Below are 15,056 nucleotides of genomic sequence, written 5' to 3'. Positions count from 1 at the left end.
TCAACAAAACATCAAACCATTTCATCTAGATGAACCAAATCAAAATGAACTCATCAGTGAATTGGACTGTCCAGGCCTAGTCATAGGTGCTGCAGTTGCAGTTAATTAACAATAAAATACTTAACATCATTGATACAGTGAATGTTTTAGACACTTAGAGTGCACATGTACTGGTCGCACACTGAGAGCCAGTCAGCTGTGAGATACTGCTTCATCTGCACAGCTAAAGATCTGGAAGATAGCTTTCAAATCCACCAAAACACTCATCTTATGTATGAAATAAACTGACAAAAACTAAAGATATTCTCTCTACAATCTTAGTATATTTTAGTTAGTTTTGTTAACACACAATGCGTTTTCAGTTAGTGGTGTTTTTTTAAAAAATATATATACAAAGCCTTATTTTTATGTTTATTTCAATCAACAAAAATATTTTTTCCCATCTATTTTTTCATTATTTTGTTAGTTTTAGTTGATAATAACCTTGTTTGTGGTGTTAGCAACTTACAAAATAAACCAAATACTAAATTAAGTGAAATTATGTCTCACTTGGGTGTTTTACAGTGTTGACGTATGTAGAGTATGCTGGCTGGAGTTAAGTCAACAAACCTTGAAACCAGGTCAAGGATGTAAAGGGTTCATAAAGCCACCAGACCGCCAACATCAACAGGGTGTCTTGTTCATGTTTGAGCCAGTTTACTCAGTCCCACCCATGACCAGTCAAGAAAAAAGCCAACAGCACCGCACAGGGATCTGCAGCATTCATCATTAAGTTACGTAAGGAGGAGATGTAAGGCAGTGACCGAAGCCTGTATGATTACAAATGCTACTAAGAGTCAAATTATTTACAGGACTGTTACTGTCGCACAAAGAGTCCATTGATTGGGCCGAAGGGAAAGATCCCAAGTGCTCACTGACAAACAACCAACCATGGCAACAAGTACACAATCACAACAAAAGAGAACAGTAAAGAGCAGTAAAGAAACCAGTAGCTCTGCAATTCTCTTTTGTTTTAAAGTAATTACAAAAGTAATTAAGTTGTGGCAATCCTGTGCAATGTGGCCAAAACATAATTTAACATTATAGTGCAAAGTCAAAGTAGGATACCATTCTCCATGCCGTCCATTCAGCATGACACTGGAGCCAGTGACAGTTAGCTTAGCTTAGCTTCACATAAAGACTGGAAACAAGGGGAACAGCTGGCCTGACTATATCCAAAGGTGCTGCTCCCCTTGTTTCCAGTCTTTATGTGAAGCTAAGCTAACCGGCAGCTGGCTGTAACCTTGTGTTCATCCTACAGACTTGAAAGCGGTGTCAATCTTCTCAGTTAACTCTTGGCAATAAAGCAAACGTGTATTTCTCAAAATGTTAAGCTATTAAGACAAGTCATTTAATGTTATAATGGTTTAAATATATGTACTTGACACTCTGCATATTAGCATGTTAGTGTGCTTAGATTTGAAATGTAATAAGTTAGCACGTTAACACACGCATTAGAAGATGCCAATGTTTAGCATGTTAGCGCTGTGCACATGGTTTAGATCAGGGACTGTATATAAGATCCAAGGGCTTACAGTCTGTGACTAGATCAAACTTCCTGCCACATATATATGGACTAGCCTCTCACAGGCCTACACAAGCTTGTGCAGCACACAGGTACCATCTCTAATTGCTGGTCCTGCACTAGTCCTGGTCATAAACCTACAGGACTCCAGCAAACATCTGCTATCACCTTGGTTGGTGCGTCCTTGTCACTATGCTAGGGCAACTAGCTCTAGCTAGCTCTTAGACCATGGAATGCCTGTTTCTGCTCTGATGCTCTGATTTGTCTTTTCGGGTCAGACGTCGCAGTGCCTCTGACGGTGTTGCAAACTCTGACATGGATCTACTTCTGTAACCGACAAGTCCCGGGAAGCTTCTCACTCACTGTTCTGGATTCAGTGTCAGTCCACAGAGTCTCCTTGTGATGGCGTGCAGGTGCTTATCGTGCGTTATCAGGTCAACTGAGATGTTCTCCACACCTCCAATACCTGGGAGTGTATTTGCTATTTCTTGCTGGCATTGATCACTGGCTGACGACATGCTGAATATCTGTCTCTTGTATCTGTATATCTGTATATATTTTCTAGGAATGTAGTCCCCCCCCCCCCCCCCCCCCACACACACACACAAACACACACATTTTGGGAGCACCACCACTGGGTTTACCCAGGGGGGTGGAGCCTTCAACACTTTCTACAATATCCATGTCTATCACTTCTTTTATCTGTTTCCCTGCAGCCTCCTGGAGGTTGTAAGGGATTGACTGAGTGGCTGTGCCACAGGTTTCACTTTTAGGTGTATATACTGTATATGCTGGTCTGCTTGTTTTCCCACTCCCTTAAACATATCTGGCAATTGCTGCTGGTCGCAGCTGGTAAAGGTGGAACTAATTTATATGCATGTTGGGTAGTTGAAACTTTAACAATGCATAATTTTGTTGGTTGTATTGGTTGTATATGTAAATCTTGTAAATCTGCATATCTTGTTCTGCAAAGTAACTACTTGATACAGGTACTGTATTTGAGTAAATGTACTTTAAAAATCAGCTGGTACAAATTACCTTTGGACACTTGTTAATTAAACAACCGTCTCCAATGAAGGAAGTTGTTGGGCAGCAGGATCTTTGCATGACAATGTGTGAATTGTTTACAGCCGACAGGCAACAATGCCCCCACAGAGAGCATCCCATTTTGCAAATCAGCTGCAAATAATGTCGGAGGTGTTAAAACTCTCCATCATGACGCCACCTGGCTGAAACAGTTTGACCCACAGGACAGGGCTGTCTTTTAAATAATGTTGTTGTCACTGATGGGCTGCTGCTCCCTCTGTGATCTTCCTCTTCGGAAATAGGCCGCTTTAAAATCCTCCATATCTTGGAGCCAGCGGAGATTAAGCGTCTACATTACCGTTAACAACCACATCACACACACCGGTACACCTAATCTCTCAGTGTCGCTCTCTGCTGTGAGGCGAGAGAGAGAGGGAGGACGTTTTTCACTTCTCGTTGCCAAGAGGATTAACCTGTCTAAGTGGGTTAACTTTATATACCAGAATGCAATGCCACTGTTGTTACAACCATCATAATATTTGAGAGCACTTGTTTGGCAGTGTGCCATGCAGAACGCAGGACTGGCTCTGCAGTAGCAAACTTGTATAGCATGACAGACTGCCGTTTGTACCTACAGTTAATGTGCGTTATGTCCATTTTGATTTACAATTTATTACTGGAAGTTGCTTTTAATTTAATCTGCCCAAACAGAAGAAACACATTTGCACCTTGCGACTGCTGAGTCCTTTTACACACTGGATGAAACCCACATACATGAACGCTACATGCTAACAAAACAGCTGGAAAGTGACCAATGATACTGCAGAGACGAGAGAGAGGATGCTTGTACTGTACATTCGGATCCCATTCTGTCCTAAGGGCGCCCCGGCATGCCTTCACACTAGTGTTAAAACGAACAGCTGTTCATTTTAATGCTCAAGTGTGAGCAGGGCCACACAAACATTAGCACACAATAATAGCCAGACTTTCATAGCTTCTGCAGGATTACACAAACTAAGGTAAAACTTTTTTTTCTTCAAGGTTTTGATAGATGATTATCAGTAAAAACAAAAAAAAAGTCCTGTCAAATATTTAAAAGCAGAAGCAAGCATGCAAATGTACACATGGTGAGATTAGAAAACAGGAAAATGCAAAGAAAGGGTATCAGTAATCACACTTCCTGTTGCTACAAGTTTCACAAAATAATCTTTAAGAACAAACAGCCGACTGGTGTTCTGAGTCAACAAGTGTCCGATAAACAGTTCACATACATTCAGTTTCACTGATTTGCTGACTCTCAAAACTTATGCACAAGGTTTCAAAATAAAACAACATTTTCAAACAGAAATATAAGATCCTGTATCCAACAGATCATTTTAAAACCTCAAGTCTTCACTCTGAAAACACTCCAGCTCATACATCCTCCACACAAACAAACTCTTGCATCAGCCACCACCCAAAAATTCCTTCCAACGGGGGCAAACGTAGCAGATGAAGAAAAGGGTGAAATCCAGAAAGTTTGCAGAAAAGACCGCTTGACAACAAAATATTGTGGCGTATTCGTAAATCTGCGTCTGAATGTTGGCAGCCGTATTTTCATGCATAGTATAAACCACAACTTTCAGGAAAGGCAACATACTCACTTACTGAACAGTTTCCTTTAAGAGGTTCCCTTGTTTTTTTTTTCTTCTTTAAGAAACGTATGGGTGAGGAGCTGCAGCTCTTTTGTAACTCAGGTGAATACGCAGGCTCTTAAAAGGGAGGAGGGAGGGCCTCCATCGACCAATGAGCAGACAGACACAGTTCACTCAGGCCCCTCCTTTGAGCATGGTTGTAACCCCCAGTACACACACATGCACATGCACACGTCTGCCTCAACACAAATGAGCAATAAGGGCAAAGCAGGAACTGTAGCAGAAGTACAGTTTGTGTAGGTAGATAGATAGATAGGTAGACTGATACGTTCATCACCATCAGACTGCAGATACCACAGGGCACCAACGCTGTTAAATACCCGTGGTCGCTTCAACACCTCATCACACGACGTCACGTCACACCTCATCACATGACCACGACCATCCTCTTTTATACTGATGCTAAACCAGACACATGTGGACAGATGAGAGGCTGAGGACAGAGATCACATGCATCTCCCACGCTGAAAGCAACCCACTGTGTCGTCACTGTGCCACCTCTCCTGAGCATACAAAGAAGACACATAAGAACGTTTGCACATGCAGCTGCACACACAGACACACAGATGCCCCGACTGCATTGTGGGCAACTGTCAGTGGTTTTCGGGGTAGGCTGTGGCACCAACCGACCAATCTGAGGCCAGCGCTGTGGGTCGGGATGTCCGCGTGCCCAAGGTCATGTTTGTGTCAAGGATGAAGTTTTATCTCTGTCCACTTAGTAACTCTGTTCAAAAAAAGAAATACACACACACACACAGGCACGCACGCACGAACACACACACACACACACACGCACACGCACGGCATGTGTGGGACACACTGCACCACCATCTTTTTCCTCACATCAGCTGTTCAGTGAGTATCTATGAAACGATGAACTGATTCGGGTTTGAGCAGGTTTCAAACATGAGATGATGAACTTTCTCAACCCACAAGCATTTAGCTGAGGTTCATTCATGAAAACACAGCCAGTGTGGTTGAATTTAAAGTGTCCAGTCTTTGATTTACTTTGCTATCAGTGCGCTCATAACGGTCTGTGGAGGAGACGGCTACAAAACACAAAAGACAGTAAGACTTCCCTCACTTTCAGTCACGGCCAACAATTATTGGGCTGGTTGTATCAATTGTCAAGTATGTGACAATATTTACAGGATGAATATTGTTGATATTTACATTTGAAACCTTTTTGCAGCGATGTAATGTGATATTAAAAAGGTAGAATCAATCAATTTTGATTTTTATTAAGCTTGAATGTTTGAATAAACCCCCACTGCGTCCCCATAGACAATAATGACATAATGCTTCCAGCTAAAGCCTATTGTAACAATAGCACAGATAAGTCAGTCATCTCCTCCAGTAATATCTGTTTACTTAAGTTTAGTCACAACAGACAAGATTAGACAAAGTGTGAGAGGGAGAATGTGACATATCATCTTGTAAAAGTTACTTTAAGTCAACATCTAAACTATATGACAACAGCAAATCCTAATGTGCTAACGACCATGCTAATACAAGAACAGGTTTCAAGCAAACTAAACAAGCAGTCTGTTAAAGTTGCTGCTTCTCAACTGACTTGCAGCCCATCCCCCCCTTCCACATGAGAGATGTTGAGTTTTCTTTGGATTTAGTCAAGCAGGCGTCAGTATGTTAGGAAAAAGATAGAGAGAGAGAGAGAGAGAAAGAGAGAGAGAGGAGGGAAGCCACAAGATATTCTGTAAAACGATCACTACAGAGAGAACACAACCAGAGTGAACAGCAGTGAAAGCCACATTCCCACAAACAGAGAACTCCTCACCATGATCGTCTCTGCAGCTGCAGGGACATTCCTTAAATGGCACCTTGAAGAGTGTGTGTGCGTGTGTGTGTTTGTGTGCGTGCGTGTGTGTGGGGGCTTCACACACATACTCAGCCAATCACCTATGACTAGAAAGCTGTCCCTGAACCAATCCTGCAACATACCAAACAGGGACGGGGTTAGCTTGGGGGGTTGGGGGGGTCACAAACTTCAGAGCTGAGCAGCAGCCGGCTATAGAAGTGACCGAGCTCAACAAAATCTCACTCACACACACACACACACACACATGAACACACACACACACACGTGAACACACACATGAGCACACAAGAACAAAAAGGTTTGGTTAGCGTGTGACTTTTCTTCGATGCTCTATGTTGCATATTTGTAATAATTATTTCTTATAACTGATGTGAGCATGTTGTCCATCACTCAGTATTCTGTTGCTACAATCTGAATGAGGAAGGCTTGGAGTGTTTTTTTTTTTTTTTACACTGTAACCTTCAAATAAAACATGGACTTTTATTTACTGACACATCTGGAACAGTCTGGTCCCTCTCCTGCTCTTTCGGTTTTCTTCTGACTCTTTCCAGTAAATGTTGATCAAGTTTGCACCCACTGTCTGCCCTGTGCTCACCTCTCCCTCCCTTGTGCATGAACCCACCTATTTGTAATAAGTGTTTTTGGTAGAAATTTGTCATCTTATTGACAGTGTCCAACATACTGCAGCAGCCTGCCAAGACATTCTGACTGCTTTGTGTTCAAGTACACTTGATGCTGAGCTCCATTTTCCAGAGGTAAGTGTCAATGCGGTGAGGAAGTGTCTACTTTTTAAGCTTCGTTTTGACACAGTGGTTGGTGGGGTGCTTGCTCAAATAGGAGATGATGTAACGCTATCTGCTCGTTTTTACTCTTACACTTCAGTTCCACCTCTCCAGAACACTGGGTTTCCTGACATGGATGTGTGAATGTGATCGTTTGTGCCGAAGGAGAATAACGCACAGTGTTGACATCAGCTGGTAAACACGAGGTCACAAGGCATGTTTCCATTATGGATCAAGGGGTTATTAACCTCCCTCTTTGACCAAAACATCTCTAGCATGACACTGTGGACAATAATCTGTACCTCTGATTGTCTGAATGGGTGAATCGCTCCCACATACATGCACACAGTATCTTTGTTGTGCAGCCGACACTCCCAACAACTCTTGTCAGCGCTCATTGTGAGCTTGAATCTGAAGGCCTCTAAATTAAGCCTCAACCTCTATACCATGTGAATGGTGAGTCACTGGCCAGATGACATTCAGTACTTCTTTAAAATAATATCACAAACAAATAAGGCATCCAATATTTCTGTCCCCTGGGTGTAAAATGTATCAGCTCCACTTGTTTGCAAGTAGCCGACGGCCATATGATGTAACATACATCATGTGACACTGAAGTCATTATTATTAATAGAAATGCTTGTTTTTCCTCCATTAAAGAGAAGACTCGAGCCATTTACACTAAGCGTTCATTTTAAAAAGCACCACACATCTGATATATATGATATTTTTGAAGACATTAATTTGATTTTTAAACTTTATATAGACTATGAATGACGCTGAAAAAAATGTATTTTGTTTTGGAAGTTACTCAGGAGCTTCAAACTGCAACCCCAGTCCTCCACTGAAAGCCTCAACGCAACTCTAAAGTAGCATTTCTGAAGTATAAATGTAAGAAATGTAAGTAAGAAAATGCAGGTCAGCCTGCCTGCTTCTCAAAGTTCCTCAAAGTTTATGAGGGGTGAAATCTGTCCTTCAAATAATGGAATGGACTTGGTCTATGAAGGTCAAGTTAAGGCAAATATCTACTTTTCACATTATGTAAATGTCTTCATCTGCCATCCTCCACATAGACCATACAAACGTTATGCACCAACAAGTGTGTGAACATGCCAGTGTATACAGACTCCCAGTGTAATATAAACAGAATCATGGGTGGTCCATTTTGGATTGTGTCTGGCCCTTTAAAATTCTTGACTGACTTAAGTTCAGGGGATAGTTTGACATTTAGCGAAATAGGCTCTTTTGCTTAGATTTAGATGTTCAGATTGAAACCACTCTCATATCTCTCGATTAAAAATGAAGCTACAACAAACTTAACCTAGCTTAGCTTAGCATAAAGACTATAAATCAGGGAAACAGCTAGCTCTAGCTCTACCCAAAGGTAAGAAAATGTCACTGTGAAGTCCCCAAGTAACTTGCATAGTCTCCCATAAATGCCCTTAAGTTTCAGAGATGCTGGTTGGTTGATTTCTTTTTTGGCTTTTGGACAGAGCTATGCTGGCTAATTTTTCCTGCTTTGAGTCTTTGTGCTAAGCTAAGCTGACCATCTCGTGGCTGTAGCTTCATTTTTAACAGAATGGTATCAACCTTCTCATCCAACTCTTAGCAAGACATTAAATAACCGTATTCCCCGAAATACCCAACTATTCCTTTACGTGATAAAGCACAATAGCTCCTCAGCACAAATGGCCACTGTCTCATTATCATCTGTAATATACAGTCGGTGGTAATAAAAAATGTAACCATCACACAGCCTCTAAAGGTTATGTTGCTCCCTGTGTGTGTACTGCACACCTTCCTCCAGATGATCCAGCCTGTCAGAGCTTCCACTGGGAGGAATTTATTAATGTATATGTGGCACATTGAGAAAAGTCCCGCCCCCCCTCCTTTCTTCAGCTTCTCCTCCCTGACACACTGCAGTCATACATTTTACATGTTGGAGACAAATGTAATGAAAGCATTTTGTACTTAAGTTAAAGTTCAAACACAAAAAGATTGTGTTCTATATAAGGTTTAAAGTTAAGTCTAAAGTTTAATAAAAATAAATCTAATTAAACAGACCTTTTGACCATGGTAAATAAATACCAAGGTCTGATCGCTTTGTATCAGCTAATATTCAGCTACGTATGTCTGATCACCAGCTGAACACTTCACTCCTAAACCTGCACACGTGGTGTGTGTGGAGGTGTTTGAGACAGGGTCGTGATTTATCACCTGGCAGGTACTGTAAAAGCATGTGTCAGACCAACACCTGACACTATGCTCATTTTAAGCCCTTTCATTTGTTCAGTTTACGCCGTTATGTTGCATTCACAGATCGCAAACTGTGTTTTAAACTATAAAAATCTGTGGATGTACTGTGTGTTTTGCCAGTTTTTTAATGACTTCTGCCACACCTTTACCCACGATGAATGAATGATCTTTGCACAAGACATGACTGTCTCATGGACTCAAACGAAGGCATCTTTCCTTAGCTCCAGTCATGCTCACGGCTCTGTGAGGACACAACAGTTAACAACTCTAATCTTTGTTTCTTATCACTGACTCAACCGATGAGGAAAACTGCACCTAATTTTAATTCTGCAGAAAAAGAGCCTCTGTGTTAGTCTGAGATGCTGAAACTCTCCCTGATGATTCAAACGCAAATGTGAATTCTCTGACAGATCTAAAACTGATCTGCTGTCAGAGCCAAAGACAAGAAAACATATTGACAAAAAAGTGAGACTTGTGCCGTCATGTGAGGTTAAACAGCAGTTGGCCTTTAGTAAACGTCATATTGTCCTTTTGTACATAATCCTGGTGTGTCCTAATCTTGTTTGTGGACGCTCGCTCTGTTCATCTTATCAGTCAGTATCGATCCGCCTGTTCATTTGTGCAGATGACGACGGCTGCATCTTGCTTTGCCACGACATGCAATTCTTCACAGGATCAAGGTTTTGACCTCGACTTTAGCAGGAGGAGGAGGAAGATTTTTCTCCTCTTGTTTCAAAAGCGATGATTAAGTTTGACTGAACTGGAGCTGACAGAGTAAGAAAGTTCATATGAGCTCAGATTAGGACCAACAAGATTTTGAGCTTTTAAAATTGACATTCGGAATAATTTGTGATCATCACTTCATAAACTCAGAAAGTTTTTTGACCCTAATTTGAGCCCATAGTTCAGTCTGTGTTCTTTTCCACCATGTGTCCATTAGAAAAACACCATCTGAGAGCACACAGCCTGTGCTTTTGTCCAAATATTTTGAGCTTGTTAAGTCACCTGTACGAAGATGTCACTGGCTGCCACACGTTTGGGACAGACTGCTTACTCAGCAGGATGCCACATTTACAGAATAATCTACTAAACTTCTTGTTTCCCTAGTCTGCACCATGTTGAACTCTGTCCAACATAAACAGACCATGACAAACACTCTGTACAGAACATCCAACATTTCCAAGTTCATTAGCAGGATACAAAGCGGCAAATACACAGAACTAATGTGACTGCTTATTCAAACATCTCAGATGACTGTCGTCAGGACCTGCCTCTAACAACCGTGTATGTTGTCCAACTGTAATCAAAGCATAGAGTTTTGAATTTTAAAAAATAAATAAAATTTTGTTGATCAGAAAATTCAAACCTCGCCTCAGCATTTTATCTTCCAGGACCCTCTCTACAATCTCTGGCAGGTCAAATTAAGTTCAGAAGAAGCTGACAGATGTCATTACATAAGCATGAATTCATATTTTAGGTCAATTAAATTATGCAAAATGGGTCACTTTTTCATTCTCTTCTGTGTTTCCATTTGCGGTACTCTTCACTCATTTTCTGTTGCAGTGACCATGAACTGGCTGCACTCTGATTATTAAGAGGCCCGTTGTTGGGCATTTGGGCACTGTTAAGTTTTGCTGGAGGAGTGACAACTAGAAACCGTGACAGGTAAAAAGCAGTGCTGGGTCTATGACTCAAAAAACGCTGCTTAATGTATGACTGTTTCACTTTCTCTGAACATGTCGCTGCAAATTACAGGAGAACTGTAAAACAAAGCGTAACGCAACAGTAGAAGAAGACAAAGACAGTTAATGTAGCTTCATGTATCTAAAGTTAGCCAGTTAGCTTGGCTTAGCATAAAGACTGGATAAAGAGGGAAGCAGCTATCCTGGCTTTGTCCAAAGGTAAAAAAAAAAACAATTTACCAGCACCTCTAAGCCTCCGTCCACACTGCTACGTTTTAGTTTTAAAATGCATCTATTTTGCTACATTCACTACTGGTGTCCACACTACTCTGTAGTTTTCGAGCCCCTGAAACGGAGACTTTTGCTGGACGCGTTTTATTTTGAAAACTGTTGTGTTGTTGTCTGAACGGGCAAAAATGAGACCTATAGGAAATGATAATGTAGACACTAACGGTCGCTCCCTGATTGGGTCTCACCGGCCTCAACTACCGGTGGATGGATAACGGATTACAAGTGCCGCTGACTCTATTGTCTTTGCTAGCAGCTGCTATTCAGTTAAATTCTGCATTTTAATGCAACAACTGTCTTTGCAGTTCCTCCTTTGTAGTATTTTCTGCAACTAATCAACTGCAGAGTAGATACTCTGCTTCCTGTTTACATGCCCAGTGTACGTGAATGGTCATGTATGTATGTGTTTTGAGGTGTGATAGTATGGAGGGAGATTGTTTTGGTTTTAAAATGAAAGCGTATTAGTGTGGATGTAACCCAAAGCTAAATATGTAATACATTATATTCAGATTTGTTTCATATATACAAAAACCAAAGTGTAAAAACAACAGGTTGAGGGTAGCTGTCCGTAAGATAAGACATGAGAGCGGTACTGACCCATAGCAAGAAAGCAAAAAAGTGAATAAGTGAGTCCACTGAGGTTTCTCTGACCATCACACTGACACTTTCAGGGGATTTTAGAACAGGATTAAGGATTACCTTTAAATACTGAGTGGCTCAACAGGAAGAAATGTGTGAGCTGTAAAGACTCTAGGTGCTACCTGCCCCCCCCCGCAGAAAACATCCCTCCATATTTATAGGATCTTTAGCAAGACAATGAACCCCTGTAGCTGACCTCTGACCACCATGTGATGGCTGAGTAAAAAAGGAACTTTCCTCACATGTTTTACATGAACAAAGCTTCTAAACAATCAGACGTGTGTGTGGTTGTTACTCTGTGAACATGAAGTGTCCTCACTGCACATTCAGAGTTTCTGAATTGTGCCAACCCGCAGGTAAAAATAGGCAGATTCTTACATTATACGGTGGACCACCTTCTCAGATTTCAACTGAATGTGTTGACAGAATTTTGGAAAACTGCCAAATGCTTCTCCCCTTTGTGCCGCTGCCTCACTGTGTCTTTGTGTCAGTGATAGCCACTGCTTTGAAACTGACTCGGCATCTGGCTCGCAGCTCATTTGCTCATTCGCGTCCCATGTTACATCAGCCAGCAGCAGCAGCGCTTCAGCCTCCAGCCGCCCCAGCAGGGGCCACCCGGCGGGGTCTGACCTACATCTGTCATTCAGGACCCGTGACAGCCAATGAGGACCGAGGATCCGCAACCATGCCTGCTGACAGGTGTTCAAACCCTCACCTGCAGTCTTGTAGAGTTACAGAGGAGTCAGAGTCAAGGGTGTTTTAACAAAGTGTTTACACGTGCAACATTAAAGGGGCACGCCCCCGATTTTACACACAGAGAACAGCAAACCGGTCATGAGGAGTGCTACTCAGCTCCTGAAGACAGTTGTGTAATGTCCTGTCAGGCTTTTTCACGTTTGAAAAAATAACCCTGCTATCACAGATGCACAAGCTTTCTCACATTTGTCATCTTTTCCTGTTTTCCTGTTTTTTTATTCCAATTTAAGCTCATCTCTTTAAAGAAAACTCTTTACAAAAACACTACCCTTATAAAGGATTTATAAATGCTTTATAATTATGTTACTTAATTAGTTGTTAACACTTTATAATTTGATCTGTCATAAGAAACTTTTTGATCATGAAGATGCTGACGGTGGTTAATTGCTAGTAGCTTAACAATATGTGATGAAGCAGCAGGTACAAATGCTGGATGATGGAGAAAACAAAGAAAGCTCAGCAACTAATGAGATATGAGGCTGAACAGTAAAGTGCATGTGGGCTCACTATTTGGCAAGCTACAGGTCACTGTTGCCCTAATTAATTAACTAGTTATAAACCATTCATAAAACCTTTATAAGGGCGGTCTGATTGTAAAGTGGCACTTAAAACTCTTCTGTGAGTGTGCACGTCAAAGCTTTAACATCAACAGTCACACACACCCACTTGGGTATTATTCCAACTGTAGACATTTAAAAAGCCATCTAACAAAAACATAGGTGGAGCTTCATTACAGGAAGACATTACTACAGCCGTTCTGACTCTTGTGTAAGTAAGGTGCATGGAGAGACAGACAGGGCACATGCACGGCCACTGTGTAACTGGCAACCAAGTATTTTTAGCATTCAGAAGGGCAACGATAGAAAGTGAAGTCACTGCTGAAATATGCCTCTGCTCAGACATTCTCCTGTCTGGGTCTAGTCTTTGTTTTCAGTGTTCGGTTCAGCGCCGGGTGTCACTGGGATTTAGGGTGTTCTGCTTCAGATGCTTCGCTAAAACTGACTTATGAAAAGGATGAAGATGAAGTGTTGCAGCAAAACAAAGTGACAAAGAGCGAGCGCATGTCTGAAAAGCATCCAAGAAAAGGAACATTATGGAAAAACCCCATAAGACCTGAATGATAGCATCATCAAATCCATCCGATTTTCTTTCTCAGCGTGATTACTAGGCACTTAGTCAATCAAAGAGAGGAGGGCAGGAAAAAGGGGAAACATTAGAGATGAAATAAGGACAAACTTGTGTCTGTGGTGATCCTTTCACAGAGGAGAGAGACTGAACTCATGCCAAGTTTTTGGGAAATCAAGTTAAAATTAACTCAACAATTTTGGACAATATTTTCCACAGGAGCATGACAGCAGTTTGAGCCTGTGATTGCAGTCATAACATATTTATTATTCCTCAGGGAGCCCTGCAGGCCACACTCAGCGTGTCACTGTCTGCTGTTATATAAACCCATCCACATTGTTCTTATTGTTTGTTCCACTATGCAAAAAAAAAATAATGCTGCTTATTCATTCCTATAATTTACGAGCTGCACACGCGCACTGGGATCTGACACGATGAAGGTTTAAAGATGCGAAGTGGAAACAATAACAGTCGCCTTTGTGTTTTCTTCAAGTCAACGCGGAAAAAAAGAAAGCAGCGGTGCAAGTGTGCAGGAGACAACAGCTCTGAGCAAAACTGAAGCTTCAGTGCATATGATCAACTTCAGAGGAAACATTTAATTCAGACTTTTTAATCAGCAACTGAAGCTTAATTCTCCTGGAGAAATAAAAGCCTTGGCGCTTGTGGACACTTAAAGACAACACCCCGCAGGAAGCGCTCCACGGACAGCTACTGTTGCTCTTTAACTTCCACTCAGGGGTAGTTCCTACATTTATCTCTATGGAGGGTAAACGAGAAAAGAAACGTGGCGGTAATATCTGCCAAACTCACACAAATAAGCTCCTTTTTTTTTTTCTTTTCTTTAAAAAAAAAAAAAATGTTCTAACATTCTCTAATGAGAAGCTCGCAGCCGCTTCTTCCTAGTCAAATAAATTATGAGAATTAAACTACCCGCTCCCTCGCCATCAAACATGGTGGTCAACATTAACCAGCAAATCACACGCGGGAGTGGTAAAAAAAATAAAAAATAAAAGTAAAGAAGGGGTAAGTGAAGGCTGGGGTCTTACCTAATGTTTCGGCGTTGCAGACAGCTGCAGCGTGCGGAGGAGGAGGAGGAGGCACACTAGTGGAAACAAGAGTTGGAGACCCTTCCCATTTAACAAGCAAGGAGACTGAGTGGAATTTTCCATCTGCCATGTGATGATGGCAACTCTTGAAGCGTCGTGTTACACGGCCAAGCGCTGCTGGGGGCTCCTTGTTCTCCCGATCACCCCCTTTTCCAGGTACTCGTTTGTAAAGATAGTCAAACTGCCACGAGCCTGTGCCCCTAAATTGACTGATTTGACTGGATTTATTTTGTCTAATTGTTCACACTTGTCCATCTCAAAAATATTAACTTGAGATACGAGTATTAGTATGCATATCTAC

General features: G+C 41.6%; 1 protein-coding gene across 3 annotated transcripts in view; it reads right to left on the bottom strand.

Annotated features, from left to right (window-relative positions):
* Positions 1–14,843, bottom strand: part of slc38a4 (solute carrier family 38 member 4) — a 34,622-nt gene extending 19,779 nt beyond the window's left edge. The window contains exon 1 of one of the 3 annotated variants that reach the window (XM_023405894.2): positions 14,696–14,843. The gene's annotated coding sequence lies outside the window, so the exon portion shown is untranslated. Of the gene's footprint in view, positions 1–4,233; positions 4,568–14,695 lie in introns of those variants that run through there. The other 2 variants (XM_023405896.2, XM_023405895.2) reach the window with 2 other exon arrangements.
* Between the last annotated feature and the right edge of the window lie 213 nt (positions 14,844–15,056).

The sequence above is a fragment of the Seriola lalandi genome, unplaced genomic scaffold (genome assembly GCF_002814215.2).
Source record: "Seriola lalandi dorsalis isolate HSWRI2012SDOR001 ecotype SW California unplaced genomic scaffold, Sedor1 jcf7180002054289, whole genome shotgun sequence".
NCBI classification, from domain to species: domain Eukaryota; kingdom Metazoa; phylum Chordata; class Actinopteri; order Carangiformes; family Carangidae; genus Seriola; species Seriola lalandi.
This window is presented reverse-complemented; position numbering and strand designations above follow the sequence as displayed.